The sequence below is a fragment of the Staurois parvus genome, unplaced genomic scaffold (assembly GCF_062004578.1).
Source record: "Staurois parvus isolate SC_StPar_1 unplaced genomic scaffold, SC_StPar_1.0 ptg000389l, whole genome shotgun sequence".
Lineage (NCBI taxonomy): Eukaryota > Metazoa > Chordata > Amphibia > Anura > Ranidae > Staurois > Staurois parvus.
The window spans coordinates 868,599-892,260 of record NW_028318185.1 but is presented as its reverse complement, the minus strand read 5'-3'; the positions used below and the strand labels follow the sequence as shown (position 1 = coordinate 892,260).

Here is a 23,662-nt window from a genome sequence, read left to right as displayed (position 1 = left end):
ATGTTGCCAGCAAACCTTGACCTTCTGCAATCAAATTGTCTTCAGCATATGCTACAGAAAGGGCTTTGTTTTGGAACCACCAAGGGTTCCCTTTTCTGGGAAAGAGACATATTTGCCAGATGAAGGTCCCAGTGCTTTCTAAATCATTGCTTGCACCAGGCACACTACACATACGCTTAATAGCCATCTCAGGCGTCTGAATCCCCCCTTAACATGCAGAGTGCTAAAGCAACTGGTTGATGGCACTACCATAATCAGACATAGATATGTTGCCAGTAAACCTTGATCTTCTGCAATCAAATTGTCTTTATGATGATCATTCATATTGTATGAAAAGTGCATTGTTTTGGAAGCACCAGGGGTTCCCTTTTCCAACAAAGAGACATCTTTGCCAGATGAAGGTCCCAGTGCCTTCAAAAATATTGCATGCACCAGGCTTGTGCTCCAGGCAGAGGATGCAAAATAAAGGTATCTTCATCGCACACCAAATCTGTATTCCCCATCAAAATGCAGAGTGCTAAAGCAACTGGTTGATGGTGCCACCATAATCAGACAAGAATATGTTGGCAGCGCACCTCAATCTTTCGCAATAAAAATTGTCGTTATTGATGATTGTTCAGCATAGGTTACAAATAGTGCATTGTTTTTGAACCATCAAGGGTTCTCTTTTCCGGCAAAGAGACATTGGAAGGTCCCAGTGCTTTCAAAGACATTGCATGCATCAGTCACACCACTTGTGAGTTTAATAGCCATCCCATGCTTGTGCTCCAAGCAGAGGATGCATAAAAATAGATATCTCCATTGCCCATCAAATCTGTATTGCCCCAGAGTGCTAAAGCAACTGGTTGATGGCACTACCATAATCAGACATAGATATGTTGCCAGTAGACCTTGATCTTCTGCAATCAAATTTTCTTTATGATGATCATTCATATTGTATGAAAAGTGCATTGTTTTGGAAGCACCAGGGGTTCCTTTTTCCAACAAAGAGACATCTTTGCCAGATGAAGGTCCAAGTGCCTTCAAAAATATTGCATGCACCAGGCTTGTGCTCCAGGCAGAGGATGCAAAATAAAGGTATCTTCATCACACACCAAATCTGTATTCCCCATCAAAATGCAGAGTGCTAAAGCAACTGGTTGATGGTGCCACCATAATCAGACAAGAATATGTTGGCAGCGCACCTCAATCTTTCGCAATAAAAATTGTCGTTATTGATGATTGTTCAGCATAGGTTACAAATAGTGCATTGTTTTTGAACCATCAAGGGTTCCCTTTTCCGGCAAAGAGACATTGGAAGGTCCCAGTGCTTTCAAAGACATTGCATGCATCAGACACACCACTTGTGAGTTTAATAGCCATCCCATGCTTGTGCTCCAAGCAGAGGATGCATAAAAATAGATATCTCCATTGCCCAGCAAATCTGTATTCCCCCAGAGTGCTAAAGCAACTGGTTGATGGCACTACCATAATCAGACATAGATATGTTGCCAGTAGACCTTGATCTTCTGCAATCAAATTTTCTTTATGATGATCATTCATATTGTATGAAAAGTGCATTGTTTTGGAAGCACCAGGGGTTCCTTTTTCCAACAAAGAGACATCTTTGCCAGATGAAGGTCCCAGTGCCTTCAAAAATATTGCATGCACCAGGCTTGTGCTCCAGGCAGAGGATGCAAAATAAAGGTATCTTCATCACACACCAAATCTGTATTCCCCATCAAAATGCAGAGTGCTAAAGCAACTGGTTGATGGTGCCACCATAATCAGACAAGAATATGTTGGCAGCACACCTCAATCTTTCGCAATAAAATTGTCATTATTGATGATTGTTCAGCATAGGTTACAAATAGTGCATTGTTTAGGAACCATCTAGGGCTCCCTTTTCCGGCAAAGAGACATTGGAAGGTCCCAGTGCTTTCAAAGACATTGCATGCACCAGGCTTGTGCTCCAGGCAGAGGATGCAAAATAAAGGTATCTTCATCGCACACCAAATCTGTATTCCCCATCAAAATGCAGAGTGCTAAAGCAACTGGCTGATGGCGCTACCATAATCAGACATAACTAGAGTTATTGGAAGGTCCCAGTGCTTTCAAAGACATTGCATGCATCAGGCACACCACTTGTGAGCTTCATAGCCATCCCATGCTTGTGCTCCAAGCAGAGGATGCATAAAAATAGATATCTCCATTGCCCATCAAATCTGTATTGCCCCAGAGTGCTAAAGCAACTGGTTGATGGCACTACCATAATCAGACATTATTATGTTGCCAGTAGACCTTGATCTTCTGCAATCAAATTGTCTTGATTAATGATCATTCATATTGTATGAAAAGTGCATTGTTTTGGAAGCACCAGGGGTTCCCTTTTCCAACAAAGAGACATCTTTGCCAGATGAAGGTCCCAGTGCCTTCAAAAACATTGCATGCACCAGGCTTGTGCTCCAGGCAGAGGATGTAAAATAAAGGTATCTCCATCGCATACCAAATCTGTATTCCCCATCAAAATGCAGAGTGCTAAAGCAACTGTTTGATGACACCACCATAATCAGACAAGAATATGTTGCCAGCAGACCTCAATCTTTCGCAATAAAATTGTCGTTATTGATGATTGTTCAGCATAGGTTACAAATAGTGCATTGTTTTTGAACCATCAAGGGTTCCCTTTTCTGGCAAAGAGACATTGGAAGGTCCCAGTTCTTTCAAAAACATTGCATGCATCAGACACACCACTTGTGAGCTTAATAGCCATCCCGTGCTTGTGCTTGTGCTCCAAGCAGACGATGCATAAAAAGAGGTATCGCCATTGCCCAGCAAATCTGTATTCCCCATCAAAATGCAGAATGCTAAAGCAACTGGTTGATGACACCACCATAATCAGACAAGAATATGTTGCCAGCAGACCTCAATCTTTCGCAATAAAATTGTCATTATTGATGATTGTCCAGCATAGGTTACAAATAGTGCATTGTTTAGGAACCATCTAGGGCTCCCTTTTCTGGCAAAGAGACATTGTTAGGTCCCAGTGCTTTCAAAGACATTGCATGCATCAGGCACACCACTTGTGAGCTTAATAGCCATCCCATGCTTGTGCTCCAAGCAGAGGATGCATAAAAAGATATATCTCCATTGCCCAGCAAATCTGTATTCTCCCAGAGTGCTAAACCAACTGGTTGATGGCGCTACCATAATCAGACATAACTAGAGTCATTGGAAGGTCCCAGTGCTTTCAAAGACATTGCATGCATCAGGCACACCACTTGTGAGCTTCATAGCCATCCCATGCTTGTGCTCCAAGCAGAGGATGCATAAAAAGAGATATCTCTATTGCCCATCAAATCTGCATTCCCCCAGAGTGCTAAAGCAACTGGTTGATGGCGCTACCATAATCAGGCATTATTATGTTGCCAGTAGACCTTGATCTTCTGCAATCAAATTGTCTTGATTAATGATCATTCATATTGTATGAAAGGTGCATTGTTTTGGAAGCACCAGAGGTTCCCTTTTCCAACAAAGAGACATATTTGCCAGATGAAGGTCCCAGTGCCTTCAAAAACAGTGCATGCAGCAGGCTTGTGCTCCAGGCAGAGGATGCAAAATAAAGGTATCTTCATCGCACACCAAATCTGTATTCCCCATCAAAATGCAGAGTGCTAAAGCAACTGGTTGATGGCGCTACCATAATCAGACATAACTAGAGTCATTGGAAGGTCCCAGTGCTTTCAAAGACATTGCATTCATCATGCACACCACTTGTGAGCTTCATAGCCATCCCATGCTTGTGCTCAAAGCAGAGGATGCATAAAAATAGATATCTCCATTGCCCATCAAATCTGTATTGCCCCAGAGTGCTAAAGCAACTGGTTGATGGCTCTACCATAATCAGACATTATTATGTTGCCAGTAGACCTTGATCTTCTGCAATCAAATTGTCTTGATTAATGATCATTCATATTGTATGAAAAGTGCATTGTTTTGGAAGCACCAGGGGTTCCCTTTTCCAACAAAGAGACATCTTTGCCAGATGAAGGTCCCAGTGCCTTCAAAAACATTGCATGCACCAGGCTTGTGCTCCAGGCAGAGGATGCAAAATAAAGGTATCTCCATCGCATACCAAATCTGTATCCCCCATCAAAATGCAGAGTGCTAAAGCAACTGTTTGATGACACCACCATAATCAGACAAGAATATGTTGCCAGCACACCTCAATCTTTCGCAATAAAATTGTCGTTATTGATGATTGTTCAGCATAGGTTACAAATAGTGCATTGTTTTTGAACCATCAAGGGTTCACTTTTCCTGCAAATAGACATTGGAAGGTCCCAGTGCTTTCAAAGACATTGCATGCATCAGACACACCACTTGTGAGCTTAATAGCCATCCCATGCTTGTGCTCCAAGCAGACGATGCATAAAAAGAGGTATCGCCATTGCCCAGCAAATCTGTATTCTCCCAGAGTGCTAAAGCAACTGGTTGATAACGCCACCATAATCAGACAAGAATATGTTGCCAGCACACCTCAATCTTTCGCAATAAAATTGTCATTATTGATGATTGTTCAGCATAGGGTACAAATAGTGCATTGTTTAGGAACCATCAAGGGTTCCCTTTTCCAGCAATGGGACATTGGAAGGTCCCAGGGCTTTCAAAGACATTGCATGCTTTAGACACACCACTTGTGAGCTTAATAGCCATCCCGTGCTTGTGCTCCAAGCAGATGATGCATAAAAAGAGATATCTCCATTGCCCAGCAAATCTGTATTCCCCCAGAGTGCTAAAGCAACTGGTTGATGGCGCTACCATAATCAGACATAACTAGAGTCATTGGAAGGTCCCAGTGCTTTCAAAGACATTGCATGCATCAGGCACACCGCTTGTGAGCTTAATAGCCATTCCGTGCTTGTGCTCCAAGCAGACGATGCATAAAAAGAGATATCTCCATTGCCCAGCAAATCTGTATTCCCCCAGAGTGCTAAAGCAACTGGTTGATGGCGCTACCATATAATCAGACATTATTATGTTGCCAGTAGACCTTGATCTTCTGCAATCAAATTGTCTTGATTAGTGATCATTCATATTGTATGAAAATTGTCGTTATTGATGATTGTTCAGCATAGGTTACAAATAGTGCATTGTTTTTGAACCATCAAGGGCTCCCTTTTCCGGCAAAGAGACATTGGAAGGTCCCAGTGCTTTCAAAGACGTTGCATGCATCAGACACACCACTTGTGAGCCTAATAGCCATCCCATGCTTGTGCTCCAAGAAGACGATGCATAAAAAGAGATATCTCCATTGCCCAGCAATTCTGTATTCCCCCTCAAAATACAAAGTGCTAAAGCAACTGGTTTCTGGCACCAACGTAATCAGGCAAGATTATGTTTCCAGCACACCTCGATCTTCTGTAATCAAATTGTACTTGCCCACACACTGCTTTTAGAGAAAACCAGCAAAGCAAAATTGCTGTACTGCACTACTAAGCAGGAAGCACATCATGTACATATAACAAACATCTCTTCCCACATGTACATATACAATACCCCATCATACATAAAGTGATTTTTCAAATATTGACGCACTTCAGTAAAATATATATACATTAAGTTAATGACATATATAACACAAAAAAAACATTGTGTCCTTTATGTGGTAGAAATGATCCTTCGTGAAACTGTTCATTTTTATGTTTAATGTTTTATATATATATAGTATTGTCCCCTAAAGTGTATGTTTGTTAAAGGGTTGTAAAAAAATAACAAAATACAAAGTTCAGTAATGCATAATGGCCCCAAATAGCCAACCTGTTATCATCTTATGTTAGTCTTCCTCGGCCAGACTGCTAAATGTCCATCAGTGATTGGTCTTGAGGGTTCACGGCATGGCAATGCTCCTAGCACCATGCTATAGGCCAGATCCCACAAACGTCCCAATGTCTTTTGTATACTATAACATGACATAATGAGCGCATGAGTTGCCGACTGCGGTTTGCATGGAGCATGTTTCTATTTTACCTCTGTTGTTTTGCTTTTCTTTTTAAATGCATTGTTAATGCTTGTGGTTTTATTGCATGTCGTTCTTTGCAATGTTATACTGTCATGTCTATGAGCGGTGACTGCTATGTTATGGTTTCCATGTCTTAGCAGTTAGGGGTTGTTCTTTGTAAGACGTCTTTGAGCTCATGCAATACAACAGACAGCAACACACAAAAGCACTGGCTAGTAACCGAACAAAAGTGTTCCTTCTCTGATATGGTATCTGGAAATGTATCCATTTCAGCCCTGAAAGATTTTACCCCCTTCATGATCAGGCCATGATTTGCTATACTGCACTGTGCTACTTTACCTGGTAATTGCGTGATCGTGCAACTCTGTTTCCAAAGAATTTTGTATAATTTTTGCACACACAGCTTTCTTTTTGGTGGTATTTGATCACTGCTGGGTTTTTTTAGTTTTTTTCGATATAAATGAAAAAAGACCGAAATTGTTGAAGGAAAAAAAACAATATTTTTTACTTTCTGCTATAACACATATCCAATAAAAAATTTAAAAAAATCTAATTTCTTCATAAATTTTGGTCAATATGTATTCTGCTACATGTCTTTGATTAAAAAAAATCCCAATAAGTGTATATTAATTGGTTTGCGTGAAAGTTATAGTGCTTACAAACTATGGGATACATTCTAGATTTTTTTTTAATACTACTAATGGCAGTGATCAGCGATTTATAATGGGGCTGCAGGAGTGTGACGGGCAATCTGACACAGACCAACACTGACTAACTGACACTGACATCACCAGTGACATCAACAGAGTGATCAGTGATAATACCTTACACTGTCACTGTAATTGGGGTTAACATCTAGGGCGATCAAGGGGTAAAAGGTGTGCCAAACTATGTGTGACATGTGCACAGTGTGCTGCTTTTACTAAACAATCTATCAGTTTCTTATCCCTTCTTTGCAGGGATGATAAACTGACCGATCACTCCCTCTGTACAGAGCTCTGTGGTGCATATCAACACAGAGCTCTGGGCTGTGATTGTACACAGTTGATCAGCAGATCCCAGCCATGAGTCATTGGCGGGGGCTTGCTGACAGACACCCACTGTGTCCAATCACAGCAAGTGTTGGCAGACATGCTCACACTGGAACTACGGAAGTAGGCAGTAGCGTACCTGTACGTCACTTTGCCTACAGTGGTCGCCCATCCACAGTACATTGCAGGCGGGCGGTCCTAAAGAGGTTAAATTGTATATATTTTTTCATTTTATTTATTTATCACAAGCATTTTATAACATTGTCGATTTACACAGCTCTTTACATATTGTGCACTGACATCAGTCCCTGAAAGAGCTTACAATCTAAGAGCTCTATCTGCAATCTAAGGCCAATTTAGATAGGAGCCCATTAGCCTACCAACATGTCTCTGGAGTGTGGGAGGAAACTGGAGCAGCTAGAGGAAACACATGCAAGCACAGGGAAAACTTTCAAACTCCATGCAGATAGTGTCCTGGTTGGTATTCATACCAAAGACCCTAGTACTGCAAGGCAGAAATGCCATATTCTACTGTACCCACCATAGGAATGAAGCCTTTGAGTAACACGTTTTTGTTCCCTGAATCTATTGCTTATAAATCTCTTAGACCCAGGGGCGGACTGACCATTTGGAAACTTGGGCACAGCCCGAGGGCCCGGGGTCAGTAGGGGGCCCCATGAGATGCCCCTGCTACCTTTTTCATAGGATTTTTTGAGTTTGGGAAAGGACACAGGGGCCCCATGATCCCCTATTGCCCGGGGGGTCAGTAGGGGGCCCCATGAGATGCCCCTGGTACCTTTTTCATAGGCTTTTTTGAGTTTGGGCAAGGACACAGGGGCCCCATGATCCCCTATTGCCCGGGGGCCCCATGAGTTATCAGTCCGCCCCTGCTTAGACCTCACTTATAGTGGATGTAAAATTTCATTGTTGGGTATCATTAGCAGTATGAATGGTCTGGTGGGGTTTTTTTTATAGACTATTTGTGGTGTTTGAGAAGCCAGTCTTCTGTGCAAAAATCCGCACCAACAACACAATTATTGCAAGCAGAACCTTCCGTTATCTGGAAATAGACAGCTAAATCCAGTTGGGTTCTCCTTCCAACTAAACATATGTTATTTTTTTTTATCAGAAATACCCAGGCGCGTTTTCGTTAACAGGTGGGGAAAACAGATTACACAACACCTTAGTATTGGAAAATATATCTGAAAATCCTTTGAAAAGGAAGAAGCAAGTGCAGAGTCTTTACGAGGACATTAAAGAGGCCTTTGCCTGGGGTTTACTACAGAAATAAAAAATAATTAGTTTAGGCTAGCGGCTGTAAGATATACGAGTGTTTCAAGGTACCAAGTAGTCAACCAGAAACGTGTTTAGCAAATCTAGAAAAGTGTTTACAGATCACGATGTCCCTATAAACCAAAAGCAAGTTGTGAGGCAATTATGTGTCTATGTTGAAAAATATACACCGATCAGCCATAACATTCTGCCCACTAATAGGTAAAGGGAATAACAATGATTATCTAGTTACAATGGCATCTGGACGTGGGTGGGATGTATTAGGCACTAAGTGAATTTGTTGTCCCGTAAAGATTTGAGGGACTTCAACAAAGGCCAGCTTGTAATGACTAGACGACTGCGTGAGAGCAACTCCAAAGCAGGGGCGGACTGACCATTTGGAAACTCGGGCACTGCCTGAGGTCAGTAGGGGGCCCCATGAGATGCCCCTGGTACCTTTTTCATAGGCTTTTTTGATTTTGGGCAAGGACACAGGGGCCCCATGATCCCTTATTGGCCGGGGGCCCCATGAGTTGTCAGTCCGCCCCTGCTCCAAAGCTGAAACTCTTATGGGATGTTCCCAGCCCACAGTGGTCAGGACCTACCAAAGGTGGCCCAAAGAAGGAAAACTGGCAACAGGATCATGGGCAGCTAAGGCTCATTGATGCACTTTTGGGATTGAAGGCTGGCCCCTCTAGTTCAATCCAAAAGAAGAGCTACTGCAGCTTAGATTGCTGAAAACGTTCATGCTGGTTCCAATAGAAAGGTGTCAGAACACAAAGTGCATTGCAGTTTTTTGCTTATGGGGCTGTGTAGCCACAGACCGGTCAGAGTACCTACTGTATGGTGACCTATGTCCACAGCCAAATGCACCTACAATGGCAAATGAGCATCAGGACTGGGCCACAAAGCAATGGAACAAGGTGGTCTGTTCTTATACATTCAAGAATAGCATGAAGAACACAACAACGTTTGTTAAAGTGTTGATTTGGCCTCCAGATTCTCCAGATCTCAATCCAATCAAGCATCTGTGGGATGTCCTGAAAAAACCAATGGAGACTTCACCTTGTAACTTACAGGACTTAAAAGATCTGCTACTGAAGGCTTGCTGCCAGATGCCACAGCATCCCTTCAGAGGTCTAGTGGAGTCCATGCCTTGACCAGTTATGGTGGGTGGTCATAATGTTGTGACTGATCAGTGTACCTTTAAGTTCAGAGTGTTTAGCACTGTAGATTTTGGAAAGATTTTTTTTTGGGGGGGAAACAAATGTTCTCTTCTGTGCAAACACCCATCCACTTGACCTGCATCCTATCCCTAACAGTTAACTTTAGCCTAACAACCATCCAATAGAAATATTGCCTAACCTTAAATGTAACATTTAACACTTAAAACCAATCTAAACCTAAGAACAAATGATATATTTTACCAATACTTATATGTGATAGCTGCAATAGTTTTCCTTTTTCATTTCACCTGGTTATCCTACCAGAAACATATGTCCTGTCCTGGGGAGGGCACAGCAGCGTTGTCACTCTAGGACAGGAAGTGTTTACCCACTTGCCTGCCAAATACGCTATGATTTTGTTACCATTCCATCCAGCCAGGGGTGAACTGACAACTCATGAGGCCCCCGGGCAATCGGGGATCATGGGGCCCCTGTGTCCTTGCCCACACTCAAACCACACGCAAAAAAGCCTATGAAAGGTACCAGGGGCATCTAATGGGGCCCCCTACTGACCCCAGGCCTTTGGGCAGTGCCCGAGCGCCGGAATGGTCAGTCCGCCCCTGCATCCAGCAATCGGCTGTTTTGTAAAATGGATCCGAGCAGCTTTACAACCCTTAACCATATTTTCATCGCTGTGAGACGCCGATCCACGCCCCACCCTGCACTGCTCACAGAGGAATGAGAGAGACCAAGACCACAGTAAGCAGCTGGGACAACTTCCCCCCCAGAGGACATGGAGGAACATCCGTTCCCGATCTCCTCTGTAATGAATGAACCTAGAAGTGACAATAATTTGGGCACTTCCAGTTTCAGAGTTGTCATTGGAAGCACAAACTGCGGTTGGTTAGTTGGTTTGGAGGGCGTTGGAGACATCATGGGTTTAATAGATCCCTGATAAAGAGCACCTGTCACTGCCCAAATCTATCATGAGGGGGCTTGTGAGCCCTGAGTCAATATCTCAGGCCAGGAAGTAGATTGTGACCCTGGATGATGCCTAAACAAATATGGCGCTGTCTTTAGAGAGAAAAGCAGATGAAGGCATTTTCAGGGGGAGTATTGCAATCTCTGCCAGGGGTGTTAAATACCTGAATGTGTTATTAGAAGGTGCTTTGGCCACTTTAAAGCTTAACAGAAAAGAAATGCAGTTGATATTCCCCAAGGCTTACAGTGTTGTCAGCTTAGATTCAAAGACTTTGTAGCAAGGTCCTACTTTTCCATGGCTGTGCAGCAGCACAGGCAGTTCTCATTTGAGACACGTTAATAAATCCGGCACGCTGTGATGAAAGGCCAGACTATAGCCAGTGCTATCCTGAGCTCCTGGAAGGACTATATATAGTAACAGTCTACCTTGGCCATTAGGTCATGTCTCTGATTAGAGCTCGGCTGCTCTGAATTGGATTAAGAAGTGAAGACGGTATTATATAACAGGTCTGCAGAGACTGAGCAGTACTGGCACGCAACTGGCTGACTGATCGCTTGTCACACGATCACTGTAAGTGGATACAGCCTATCTTGTGTCTTACAATGCTTGCCGTGTCACTCCACTGATCGTCGTGTCACTCCGAGGCCATGGCGTCCAACGCTAAGGCTCTTATGTAAAGCACCGCTCCAGCAAAACATTGAGAAGCAATGTCAAAACACATACAGTGGGGATCGAAAGTTTGGGCACCCCAGCTAAAAATTTGTATTAATGTGCATAAAGAAGCCAAGGAAAGATGGAAAAATCTCCAAAAGGCATCAAATTACAGATTAGACATTCTTATAATATGTCAACAAAAGTTAGATTTTATTTCCATCATTTACACTTTCAAAATAACAGAAAACAAAAAAATGGCGTTTGCAAAAGTTTGGGCACCCTGCAGAATTTATAGCATGCACTGCCCCCTTTGCCAAGCTGAGACCTGCCAGTGTCATGGATTGTTCTCAATCATCGTCTGGGAAGACCAGATGATGTCAATCTCAAAGGTTTTAAATGCCCAGACTCATCTGACCTTGCCCCAACAATCAGCACCATGGGTTCTTCTAAGCAGTTGTCTAGAAAACTGAAACTGAAAATAGTTGACGCTCACAAAGCTGGAGAAGGCTATAAGAAGATAGCAAAGTGTTTTCAGATGTCAATATCCTCTGTTCGGACTGTAATTAAGAAATGGCAGTCATCAGAAACAGTGGAAGTTAAAGCAAGATCTGGAAGACCAAGAAAAATATCAGACAGAACAGCTCGCAGGATTGTGAGAAAAACAATTCAAAACCCACGTTTGACTGCACGATCCCTCCAGAAAGATCTGGCAGACACTGGAGTTGTGGTACACTATTCCACTATAAAGAGATACTTCTACAAATATGCTCTTCATGGAAGAGTCATCAGAAGAAAACCTCTTCTACGTCCTCACCACAAAAATCATCATTTGAACATTGCAAATGAACATATAGACAAGCCTGATGCATTTTGGAAACAAGTTCTGTGGACCGATGAGGTTAAAATTTAACTTTTTGGCCGGAATGAGCAAAGGTACGTTTGGAGAAGAAGGGGCACAGAATTTAATGAAAAGAACCTCTGTCCAACTGTTAAGCATGGGGTTGGATCAATCATGCTTTGGGGTTGTGTTGCAGCCAGTGGCACAGGGAACATCTCACGAGTAGAAGGAAAAATGGATTCAATAAAATTTCAGCAAATTTTGGATGGTAACTTGATGCCATCTGTGAAAAAGCTGAAGTTAAAGAGAGGATGGCTTCTACAAATGGATAATGATCCTAAACACACCTCGAAATCCACGGGGGATTACATCAAGAGGCGTAAACTGAAGGTTTTGCCATGGCCTTCACAATCTCCTGACCTCAACATAATTGAAAATCTATGGATAGACCTTAAAAGAGCAGTGCGTGACAGACAGCCCAGAAATCTCAAAGAACTGGAAGACTTTTGTAAGGAAGAATGGGCAAAGATACCTCAAACAAGAATTGAAAGACTCTTGGCTGGCTACAAAAAGCGTTTACAAGCTGTGATACTTGCCAAAGGGGGCAGTACAAGATATTAACTCTGCAGGGTGCCCAAACTTTTGCAGACGCCATTTTTCTGTTTTCTGTTATTTTGAAAGTGTAAATGATGGAAATAAAATCTAACTTTTGTTGACATATTATAAGAATGTCTAATCTGTAATTTGATGCCTTTTGGAGATTTTTCCATCTTACCTTGGCTTCTTTATGCACATTAATACAAATTTTTAGCTGGGGTGCCCAAACGTTCGATCCCCACTGTATGTTTAAAGGAGCAAATGCTTCTGTGATCCACCAACCCATGCTAAGATAGCAAAATCAGGGTGACCACACTCCATTGATATCTGTAGACAGTATCCCCAGCCTCCACTGCTCCTTGGAAGCCTAGTAATTGTCTCCACATTGCCTAAACTAAACTTTCCCCACTAAACTCCCTGCTTAACTGCTCCTCCAATGTATCAGTTTATGAAGGCACTCCCACTGTAAGCCTTTTTGCAGCTTTCAGCTGGTGTGGGGCAACCAAACATAATCACAGATTTAGGCCTCATCCACACAGGGTGTTTTGGAAGCCACTTTTAGGGGCATCAGGCATTTTTTTTTTTACTCAAACAAAAGAAAAATATTCCTGCGCCAATCAAAATCAGTGAATCACCCTTCTAAATTGCTGCTGTGCAAAAAATGTGTGAAAACACAAACAGTAAAATATACAGATAAACAGCGCAAAATAGACCTGAATACAAATATTAGTACATCACACAATATAAATGTCCCATATTAAATAGTGCATATATATAAAAAATCTTCAGAAAAAAACCCATAAAGTCCCTTGTGATGAAAACTGAAGATTCCAAAGATGTCTATAACCTTCCACCTCTCACCCGTGCACACCAACATCAAATACACTCACCAGATTTTGGTGAGTGAAAAGCCTTTAAGGATTTTTGGGGAATCCTAAACCCCCTTTTCATCAGCTCAATGATAGCCTGCCCCTCCCAAGTTTAGATCTTCTTTTTTTTTATATATATATATATGCACTATTTAATATGGGACATTTATGTTTATCTGTATATATTTTTTTTTTTTACTGCTTGAAAACAGCCCTCTATGTTATTATATGTGTCCATGCCAGGGGCGGACTGACCATTTGGAAACTCGGGCACTGCCCGAGGGTCCGGGGTCAGTAGGGGGCCCCATGAGATGCCCCTGGTACCTTTTTCATAGGCTTTTTTGAGTTTGGGCAAGGACACAGGGGCCCCATGATCCCCTATTGCCCGGGGGCCCCATGAGTTGTCAGTCCGCCCCTGGTCCATGCACACATACACTTTTAAAAGTTTTTAGTAGCAGTAGCATTTATCAGCAGGGAAAAAAACCCAAGGTTAGTCAGTGCGTCCATTTTGGCAGAAAAAACGCTTGATGCGTCTAAACACTCCTAAACGTGGCTAAACGCTAGGCACGTTTAGCACTTGAGTATTAATTCATTTCAATGGTCAGAATAAATGATCATTCTAGCCAATGAAATGAATTAATGCCCAAGTGCTTGACGATTGTAAACGCGCCTAAATGCTTGTAAAAGCGTTAAATGCTTTTACAAGCTTTAGGCGTTTTTTCTCCAAAAATGCTGCTGCCAGGACAGCTTCTAGGAGAGGTCTTTTTTAATGTCCTGTGTGCATGAGGGCTTAAAGGACGGTACTTTTTTTAGTGGTCTCATCCATTTTTGTCCATCTTCGCCCGAGTACATTTATGATAGGGTCATACATTACCTACAGCATGGCGCATATGGGTAAATTCAGAAAAAATTTGAAGATTTTGGGTTGTATGTAACTTTGACTTGATATCTTTGTGCTGGAGGAGGGAAACAGAAAAGGAGAAGTGTGCTTAACATGACCCTTACACTTTGGACCTTGGCCATGGAAACTATGCCCAAAAAAGAAAGGCTGGGCACAAATGACTAGATATCAGTATTGCCTGTAGGCTCCATGCAGTTAATCTTTTTCTCATTCTTCATGGCAAAGTTGCCCTTCTAGTATTGGGAATGTGATGGCTGATGGGGGGGATTTTCCAGAAGCAGAAGAAGTGGAGGAAGCACAGATTCACACAATGAATGTAGCAGAAGCAGGGAGATCCTTGCACTGCAGGTTCTCAGATTCAGCTTTCTCTCCAACAAGGAGAAGAGTGAACAGCACAGTAGTGACATCATCAAATCTCACTCCATATCTGTTGAGACTAGAGGTCAGAGGCAGCAGTGCTGTAGATGATCTCATACTGCAGATGTACAGCTATAAGGCTGAAGTCACAAGAGGTTCACTGTTATTTTCTAGGTGGAATTGAAGAAACAAAAAGTCATTCTGCTAAGAAACATTTATAGATGCTTCTTAATAGACAGCAAATCTTTAATTTTTGAGTTTAGGTCAACTTTTAAAGCAACTTTCTCCTGAGAGACAGATATGGACTGCCATTTTTAGTCTTCTGAAGATGTTGGATGGCTGGATAGTTCACTGAGCAGTTGGGTTAAGTAAAGCTTAACTAACTGACTTGAAACAGGAAAGCAGAAATCTTACTACATGCCTCCCTCCCTGCTGGTGATCAGGGAGGTTCCAATGCTTGAAACCACTGGTGATGAGGGAGGTTCCGATGCTTGAAACCACTGGTGATGAGGGAGTTTCTGATGCTTGAAACCACTGACTGCTTAACGGCCCATTGTGATACCACACATGCATTAAGGCCATCCATTAATTTTGAATGGCTTGCCAAAGCACCATATGTAGCGAGATGTAGACATGACCCATTTTTTTAAAACACAATGCCCCACAGCGTTGTCGTATGCTGCAATGCAAATGAGGTGCCCACTTCTGTATTAGTGTATTGGACTGCAATTACTACTTGTTACCTCAATGCATAAATGTGAATAGGCCCTAAATAGCAAGGTCTGCTGCTTCTGGGCTCCTTCATCACTTATGCCATCATCAAGGTGCTGGGATCTAGCTGGTGCCTCCACCAGCCTTGATGACACACAATGCTGTGAAATGTATGGAAAAATGGGTCTGGGTTTATAAGGTGCTGTTGAATCCCTACTGTCATTGGTATGTTGTTCCTAACTGACTTGGTTGCATGAGGCTAGGATTGCTTTGAAGAGGAACTATACCCTGTAAGCTGTTCCCCAAAAAAGGCTGAAATCAAAGGACTGGTCACCACTATTGCCTCTATTGCCGCCAATATTTTCCCCATTGCTGACTTACCTTGCCTTGTTCTGCACTGTGTTTCTGCGTGGAGGCAGCTATTTTGCCAGAAGCAGGGCTTTGCTTCCTAATGTTAGACCCTCCAGCAAGGAGAAAAGTGAGGCTGGGGACGTGGGAGTGCCTAGGCACCCTCATATACCAGGAAACATACTGCTATTTTTTAGGAGGACTCCCATTCAAAATAGTTACATTTTAGGGTACATTGTAGGCACAATTAACATTTTAAAGCCCCCCCCATAACATAGCAAATTTTCACTTTTGAGTTCAGTTCCACTATAATGTCTTCAAGATCACTCAGGTATTTGTGATGCATGCTCGCTGTCCAATCGATTGAAGTTATATACATTCTACCAATGTTTGCTTTGTATCATTGTTTGCTTAGCAACACAAAGCAATTGTCCAAACAAATAATGAGCGTGGGAAGGTTTCAGCAACTTTTCTTTTTTCTATTTTGATCAGTAAGATATTGCAGAGGGTACAGATGATGAGCAGTAGACGATAACAACCAGATCAGATTGCAGTGCATTGCAGTCAGATCACAGAAAGATGAATTCTGATTGTTTGTCTAACACATTGCACTTGTCTTTGTTGCATGGGTTGTAGGAAAATATTTAATAAAAAAAGTCTGAAAAGGTCAGATGGAGCTGCTATGCTTGCACTTTCAGCATACATATATACTGATTGTAGGAACTTGTGAAGCCTAGGAGTCAGAGCATGGCAGCATACTGGCCCCCAACGCCCGTTCTGAAGTTATCTGCTGATGAGCAACTTCTTGGGCTTGGTGACGTTTCTTGGCTCTATGGCAGCCTTCCTCAACCTTGAGGAAACCTTGAAATAACTTTCGGACCTCAGGGAACCCCTGCTAATAATATCAATATCTTCAGCTCGTGGTACTTTAGTGTGATCAGTAAGTTGAAATATAAGAATAAATAAAAGAATATTGAATTTGGTCAGTGGAAGAAGGACCATGTTACACTTGTGGCCAGTGGGTGGGAAAAATGTTCCTACACTGGTGGTTAGTGGGAAGAGGTTCCTCACTGGTGGTCATTGGAAAGAATGCCACTCCCCCCCTTCCCCCCCACACACACACGTACACCCACAGACACAGCACAGAAATTGGTGTCAGTGATTGCTTATCTAAGAGTCTGAAATTGCTCATTTCTCAAAGAACACCTGGCAATATCTGGAGGAACACCAGTGTTCAATGTTCATTGGAACCCTGGTTGAGAAATGCTTCTCTATGGTGCCTCTCTTTTATGTTTTTCAGTCAATGAATTCCTCAGCTGTTGTACAAATACAACAGTCGACTCTAGTGCTTCCCTGTACTGTCCTACATTGATGGACTGACCACTACGACTTACTCCAACTATGACTGCCCATTATGGGGAATGCCTAAATACTTGCTTACTTTATTCCTTGCTGCTGCAGGCTTTCTCCTATCTGTAAAATTGGTCCCCCAAAGCCTCTTCCTATCACTGCACAGCCGGTTGCTGCTTCTTGATGTCATATCCTGGAACGCAGGACCAGCAGTCCTTCATTGTATCAGACTGCTGGTCCTGCATTGTAGCATATGATATCAGAGAGCAGCAACCGGTTGGGCAGTGACAGAAGTTTCGGGGGACTGGCCTCATGGACAGGAGAAAACCTGCGGGAGCAAGGAAAAAGGTTGTCATCCCCTAGGAAAAACAAGCAGATAACCTTTTGCAATCAAGAGGAAGTCCCACTGCAAGGATAAAGTTTTTGTTTCAAAAGAGTTTAACTTTTTGAATCCTTTTTTCAGTTTTAGATTAGGGAAGAGTTAAAATCTCTGTTTTTTTGTTTTTTTTTGCTGACTGTGTACCATTAGGAAGATCTCCCTTCACCTCCTGTTCTGGAGACACAACAGGAGGTTAAAAAATATATATTTTAAAGGAGGGTGGGTAAGCATTCTCCTCTTAGACAGTTGATACTGGGACAGGTATCCTCATTATAAGATTTCCCTCATCTGTTCTGGTGACAACTTTAAGATTTTGTATATCCTATGACTTCCTGGAAAGGGAAGAATGGTCACCAGTACAAAAAGACAAAGGAAATCCCATAGACAGCAAGAAAAAACTGAATACGGGCTCTATAGCTTCCTTATTCTGTTCAAAACTTAAAAAAAAGGTTTTGGTTGTACATGCACCTTTAAATATAAAAATATGAGACATAAGTTCTTCTTTTTGTTCATTGCTTCCCCCCTTTTTTTCTGCATGGTTCATGTTGCTGTAGTACTATGCAAATTGAAGCAGAATTTATAAATGCTAAAGAATTCTGTGTTTTCATTTATTCCCAGTCCTCCAAATGCACCATAGTAGAAAATAAAATAAAAGAATTCTATTTTGATGTTCTTTTCATTAGCAGTCTCCCTGTCTGGTCCGTGGGCCATCATGCTGGTGCTGCTGCGCCTAGCAAAAAGAAATCTATTTTTTTACACTGCTTTCCAGTTGAGGGCCTCCAACGTTGGTCCATGTGGCGGCTGCTGATGCTGTTATTGGTGTGACACCTCAAGGAAAGAAAAACCTTTGTAAAGCAAATTCTATTCTTGTTTTCTCTTTGTTGTCCTCTGCCTGGCGCATGATGCCGTTGCTTCTGTAAGACTTCTGCAACCTATACTGTTACGCCAATAAAATATTAAAACATACACTATATTGCCAAAAGTATTGGGCCACCTGCCTTTACACGCACATGAATTTTAATGGCATCACAGTCTTAGTTCGTAGGTTTCATTATTGAACTGGACCACCCTTTGCAGCTATAACAGCTTCAACTCTTCTGGGAAGGCCGTCCACAAGGTTTAGGAGTGTCTATGGGAATGTTTGACCATTCTTCCAGAAGCACATTTGTGAGGTCAGGCACTGATGTCAGACGAGAAAGCCTGGCTCGCAGTCTTCACTCTAATTCATCCCAAAGGTGTTCTATGGGGTTGAGGTCAGGCCAGTCAAGTTCCTCCACCCCAAACTCTCTCATCCATGTATTTATGGATCTTGCTTTGTGCACTGGTGTGTAGGCATGTTGGAACAGAAAGGGGCCATCCTCAAACTGTTCCCACAAAGTTGGGAGCATGAAATTGTCCAAAATGTCTTGGTATGCTGACGCCTTAAGAGTTCCCTTCACTGGAACTAAGTGGCCAAGCCCAACCCCTGAAAAACAACCGCACACCATAATCCCCCCTCCACCAAACTTTACACTTGGCCGGATGCAGTCAGGCAAGCACTGTTCTCCTGGCAACCGCCAAACCCAGACACGTCCATCAGATTGCCAGACAGAGAAGTGTGATTGGTCACTCCAGAGAACACATCTCCACTGCTTTAGAGTCCAGTGGCGGCGTGTTTTACACCACGGCATCCGACGCTTTGCATTGCACTTGGTGATGTAAGACTTGGATGCAGCTGCTCGGCCATGGAAACCCATTCCATGAAGCTCTCTACACACTGTTGTTGTGCTAATCTGAAGGCCACATGAAGTTTGGAGGTCTTTAGCTATTAACTCTGCAGACAGCTGACGACTTCTGCGCACTGTGCGCTTCAGCATGCACTGACCCCGCTTTGTCATTTTATGTGGCCTATCACTTGGCGGCTGAGTTGCTGTTGTTCCCAGTTGCTTCCACTTTGTTATAATACCACTAACAGTTGAGCGTGGAATGTTTAGTAGCCAGAAAATGTCACGGATGGACTTATTGCACAGGTGACAACCTATCACGGGACTACGCTTGAATTCACTGAGCTCCTGAGAGCGACCCATTCTTTCACAAATGGTTGTAGAAGCAGTCTGCATGCCTATGTGATTTTATACATCTGTGGCTATGGAGGGGATTGGAACACCTGAATCCAATGAGGGGTGCCCAATGATTTGGAGAAGTCTTACTCAACTTCCTCCTCACCCATTGTTTTTCTCCCCACTTAATTGCAGTGCTGTAGATTTTCTATGTACATACTCACCTGCGCAGCAATCCTGCATTGTACTGCTGCGGTACACCATTCGAGCGCCACACAATGATTCCCATGCTTCCATCTTGATCCTCTTCAACTGGCTGCCTCCCTAAGGTGTTGGCATCCAGCTCTGATGGCATCCAGGACCCGTCCCTCCAGACTGAACACTGGCTGCTCTGTGTGCTGATGCTGCAAGCCTTCTGAGAGATGTGATGTACATTGTAAGTATCCCAGGAGACTGCAGGACCTGGTACTAGGCCTAGGCTAGAACAGCAGCAGGGGGAGGGGCTAAGAGCTCAAAAATAAAAAAAAATAGAGAAGAAATGTGGAGCGTTTGCCGAGCATTAAAAAATGCTCCGCAAACGCTGGACCAACGCTTGCCAAACGCTATAGGGGCATTTGGCAAGAGTTGGTAAAACAGTCAAGCGTGAACGAGCCCTTAGTGGGCTCCCCGATTACAAGGGAAAGCTTGGTAAAGGTGGTGGTGGGAGGGGGGTGGGACACTGTCTGTAAAAGATTACTTTTACATTGAGGGGAATCTCCGGCCCTAAGCCAGCTGCAGTGATGACTGAGATATCACTCTTCCCATCCAGCAATGTACCAGTATATCACTGGTTGACAAGTAGTTATATTTAAGTATCCTGCACAGAGCCCTGACCTCAACCCTACTGAACACCTTTGAGATGAAATGGAATGCCAACTGCAAGGCAGATCTTTGAATCCAACAGTTCACGCCACAAATTTTAGTGGAGAGCCATCCCAGATGAGTGAAGGTTGTTGAAGGCTCAGAGAGGGGGGGCAGCGCCATTTTAATGCCCATGGTTTTGGAATGGATTTCATGCATAGGTGTGATGGTCTGGTCAACAAGAGTTTGGCCACATAGTGTACTGCTTGACCAGCCATTCTAATCCAGGGTTCTGTGGAACCGCAGGGTTCCTCCGGAGGTTGATGGGTTCCTTGAGCTGTGGCTGATTGGCCATCCATCTGATAGTGCCTGCATAGTTTTGGGACCGACACCACTTAGCAGAGCCAGCTGCAGGACACACTTGATAGTTTTAGCTGTCTGTAAGGGTGACATTCTGACCTCCTTTGTAGGGGAGGCAGTCTTTCCTCTGGCCACCAATATAAGGGGCATTTTGACCACTGACCCCTTTAGCAGGATTTCAGCAGGGGTTGCTTGATAATGAAAATGATTTCAAGGGTTCCTCTAGGGTTGAGAAAGGCTAGTCTAGACCATTGATAGGCAACCATGGCACACCAAATCCCATGAGACATTTCAAGACTCTGTCAACCACAGGCATGACTCCCGGGGGCAAAGCCATGATGGGATTTGTAGTTTTTTCACAGCTTGCTTGAGACCTGAAAATTATTTCAAGGGTTCCCTTAGGGTAAAATGGTTAAGAAAGGCTGGTATAGACCATAAATAGACAACCATGGCACACCAAATCCCATTTCAAGACTGTCAACCACAGGCATGACTCCTGGAGGCAAAGCCAAGATGGGATTTATAATTTCATCACGGCTTGCCTGAGACCTGAAAATTATTTCAACGGTTCCTGTAGGGCAGAAATCTCCAAACTGCAGCCCTTTGCTTGCTTTTATTTGGCCCTTAGGGCACTATTTTCTTCCTCTGATACCAATAATGGTGCATAATTTTCCCCCACTAACACCAATGAAGGGACAGAATTCCTCCCAATGACACCAATGATGGGGCACAATTGCTCTCACTGACACCAATAATGGGGCCAAATGACACCAATGATGGGGCACAGCTCCTCCTACTAACACCAAAGATGGGGCATTGTTTACTCTTGCTAATGTCGTGACCTTTCTACTCCCAATGGCCACAGTTCGGCCCTTAAGTCTGAAGTACAGTAAACCAACTCTTTGTGTAGAACATTTGGAGACCCCTGCTCTAGGGTAAACCGGTTGAGAAAGGCTGGTCTAGACAATGGATAGGGAACCCCGGCATACCAAATCCCATGAGACATAACAGGACTCTGACAACCACAGCCATGACTCCCAGTGGCAAAGGCATGATGGAATTTGTAGTTTCACCACAGCTGAAATGTGAGGTTGCCCACCCCCATTCAGGAAACCAATGTCTCCTCAAATCCTAAGGTCAATAGAACGTATTTACCTGCAGATCTTCTGGGACTAGCGTTATAGTAAAAATATACAAGTTGTATTCTAGAACCTTTTACCTTGCCTATAAAAACCCCACTCTATATAAATTATTAGGGGTTTTGTGTATATCTCTGTTTGTTATATGTATATGTGCATTCTCTGTGCATTTTTTGTTTTATTAACTGAATGTTAATTTTTTTTTATATTTTTAATATTCACACCAAGCAGACATGCCCTCTTCCAGTCATCACTCTTCTCCCACCTGAGGGGCAACTTGGCCAGTTACACGGATGTTAGGACCCCTTTTTGATGTCACTGGTATAGCATATGGAGTTTGGGGCCAATCTTTACCTGCCATTAGAATGTTGAAGCCATAGGTTCCCAGTTTTGGTCAGAGGCGAAGGAGAAGCCTTTTAAATGTGCTCCAAATGAGCTACACACACCTCTATGGTGTTTACAGTGCGTTTGAGATGCATTTAGAAAGCGACACCATTTGATAATCAATAAATAGTACTTCAGCACACCTTACTCTATAGTGAATACCCACTATAATAAACCCTTTTAGAAAAGTAACACTTTCACCCTTGAAAGTAAATTATTATAACCAACCTTTTCTATCACCTGATTGTCAAACACATATAAATCACTCCTATTCCAACCCCAACATAAATAAATAAAAAATAAACAAATCCAAATGAATATAAAATAGAGAAAGAAAGAAAGACAAAGAGTTAGAGAGCAAAAGAGAAAGAGAGAGAGAGAGAGAGAGAGAGAGAGAGAGAGAAAGAGAGAAGGAAAGAGAGAAAGAAAAAGAGAAAGAAAAGAAAGAAAGAGAGAAAGAAAAGGAGAAAAAGAAAGAAAGAGAGAAAGAAAAGGAGAAAAAGAAAGAAAGAAAGAGAGAGAAAGAGAGAAAAAAAAAGAAAGAAAGAAAGAGAGAAAAAAAATGTCCCAAAAATAAACATAAATATAAAAATTTTTGGGACTTTTTTTGGGACATTTTTATATTTATTTATTTATTTAGTTTACTATTTTATATTCATTTGGATTAGTTTATTATTTATTTATTTATGTTGGGGTTGGAATAGGAGTAATTTATATGTGTTTGATAATCAGGTGATAGAAAAGGTTGGTTATAATGACACTAGTTGATAGTACATGAATTCATACAGTCCAGAGTGGAGGACCTGGAAAGTCTTATTTAATTTGATGCAAACAAATCAAAACAAGTGCAAAACGCGTCAGTAATGCATCTCAACATGATAGGCACGTTATTGAACATCCATGTTTTATAAATTGTCAAAACACATCTAAACAAGTCCTTAGGGCTCATTCATACTAGTAGCTGGGAGAATCACCAGCAAGGCTCCCATCATCCATCCACATCCATACACATCTGCACCAGAGGCTGGTCAGTAGCTCTGACGAAACGCGTCAGCCATTTGACCGCACTGACAGCTGGAACGCCTTGCTTGCCGTTGTGGCCATCGTTATTATGCAAATGCTTTTTAGATACATGCTTCGTCTGTCAGTATGTTTTTACCTTTCACACCTTTCAATAAACCTTGGATAATGCATTAGGTGTGTGCGCCACCTGTTTTTTCTCTATCTGGGAGAAAGTAAAACCTGTGATTGAGCCGTGCTTTTGCCAACCCCCCATCCGCTATGCCCCATTAGCTGTAGAGGCATCGGCCAGAGGTGTACACAAAGGCAGGAATTATACCCTCTGTTACTTCCGGCAGGCGTAGTGCCCCCTGAACATGACCAATCAGGTGAATCGGGCCACTCTGCAAACAACTCACAACCGTGTCAAGGGGTTAAAGCATGC

General features: G+C 42.7%; 1 protein-coding gene across 2 annotated transcripts in view; it reads left to right on the top strand.

Moving 5' to 3' along the window:
* ADCY8 (adenylate cyclase 8) overlaps nt 1–23,662 on the top strand; it is a 422,640-nt gene that overhangs the window by 231,161 nt on the left and 167,817 nt on the right. The window lies entirely within an intron of this gene.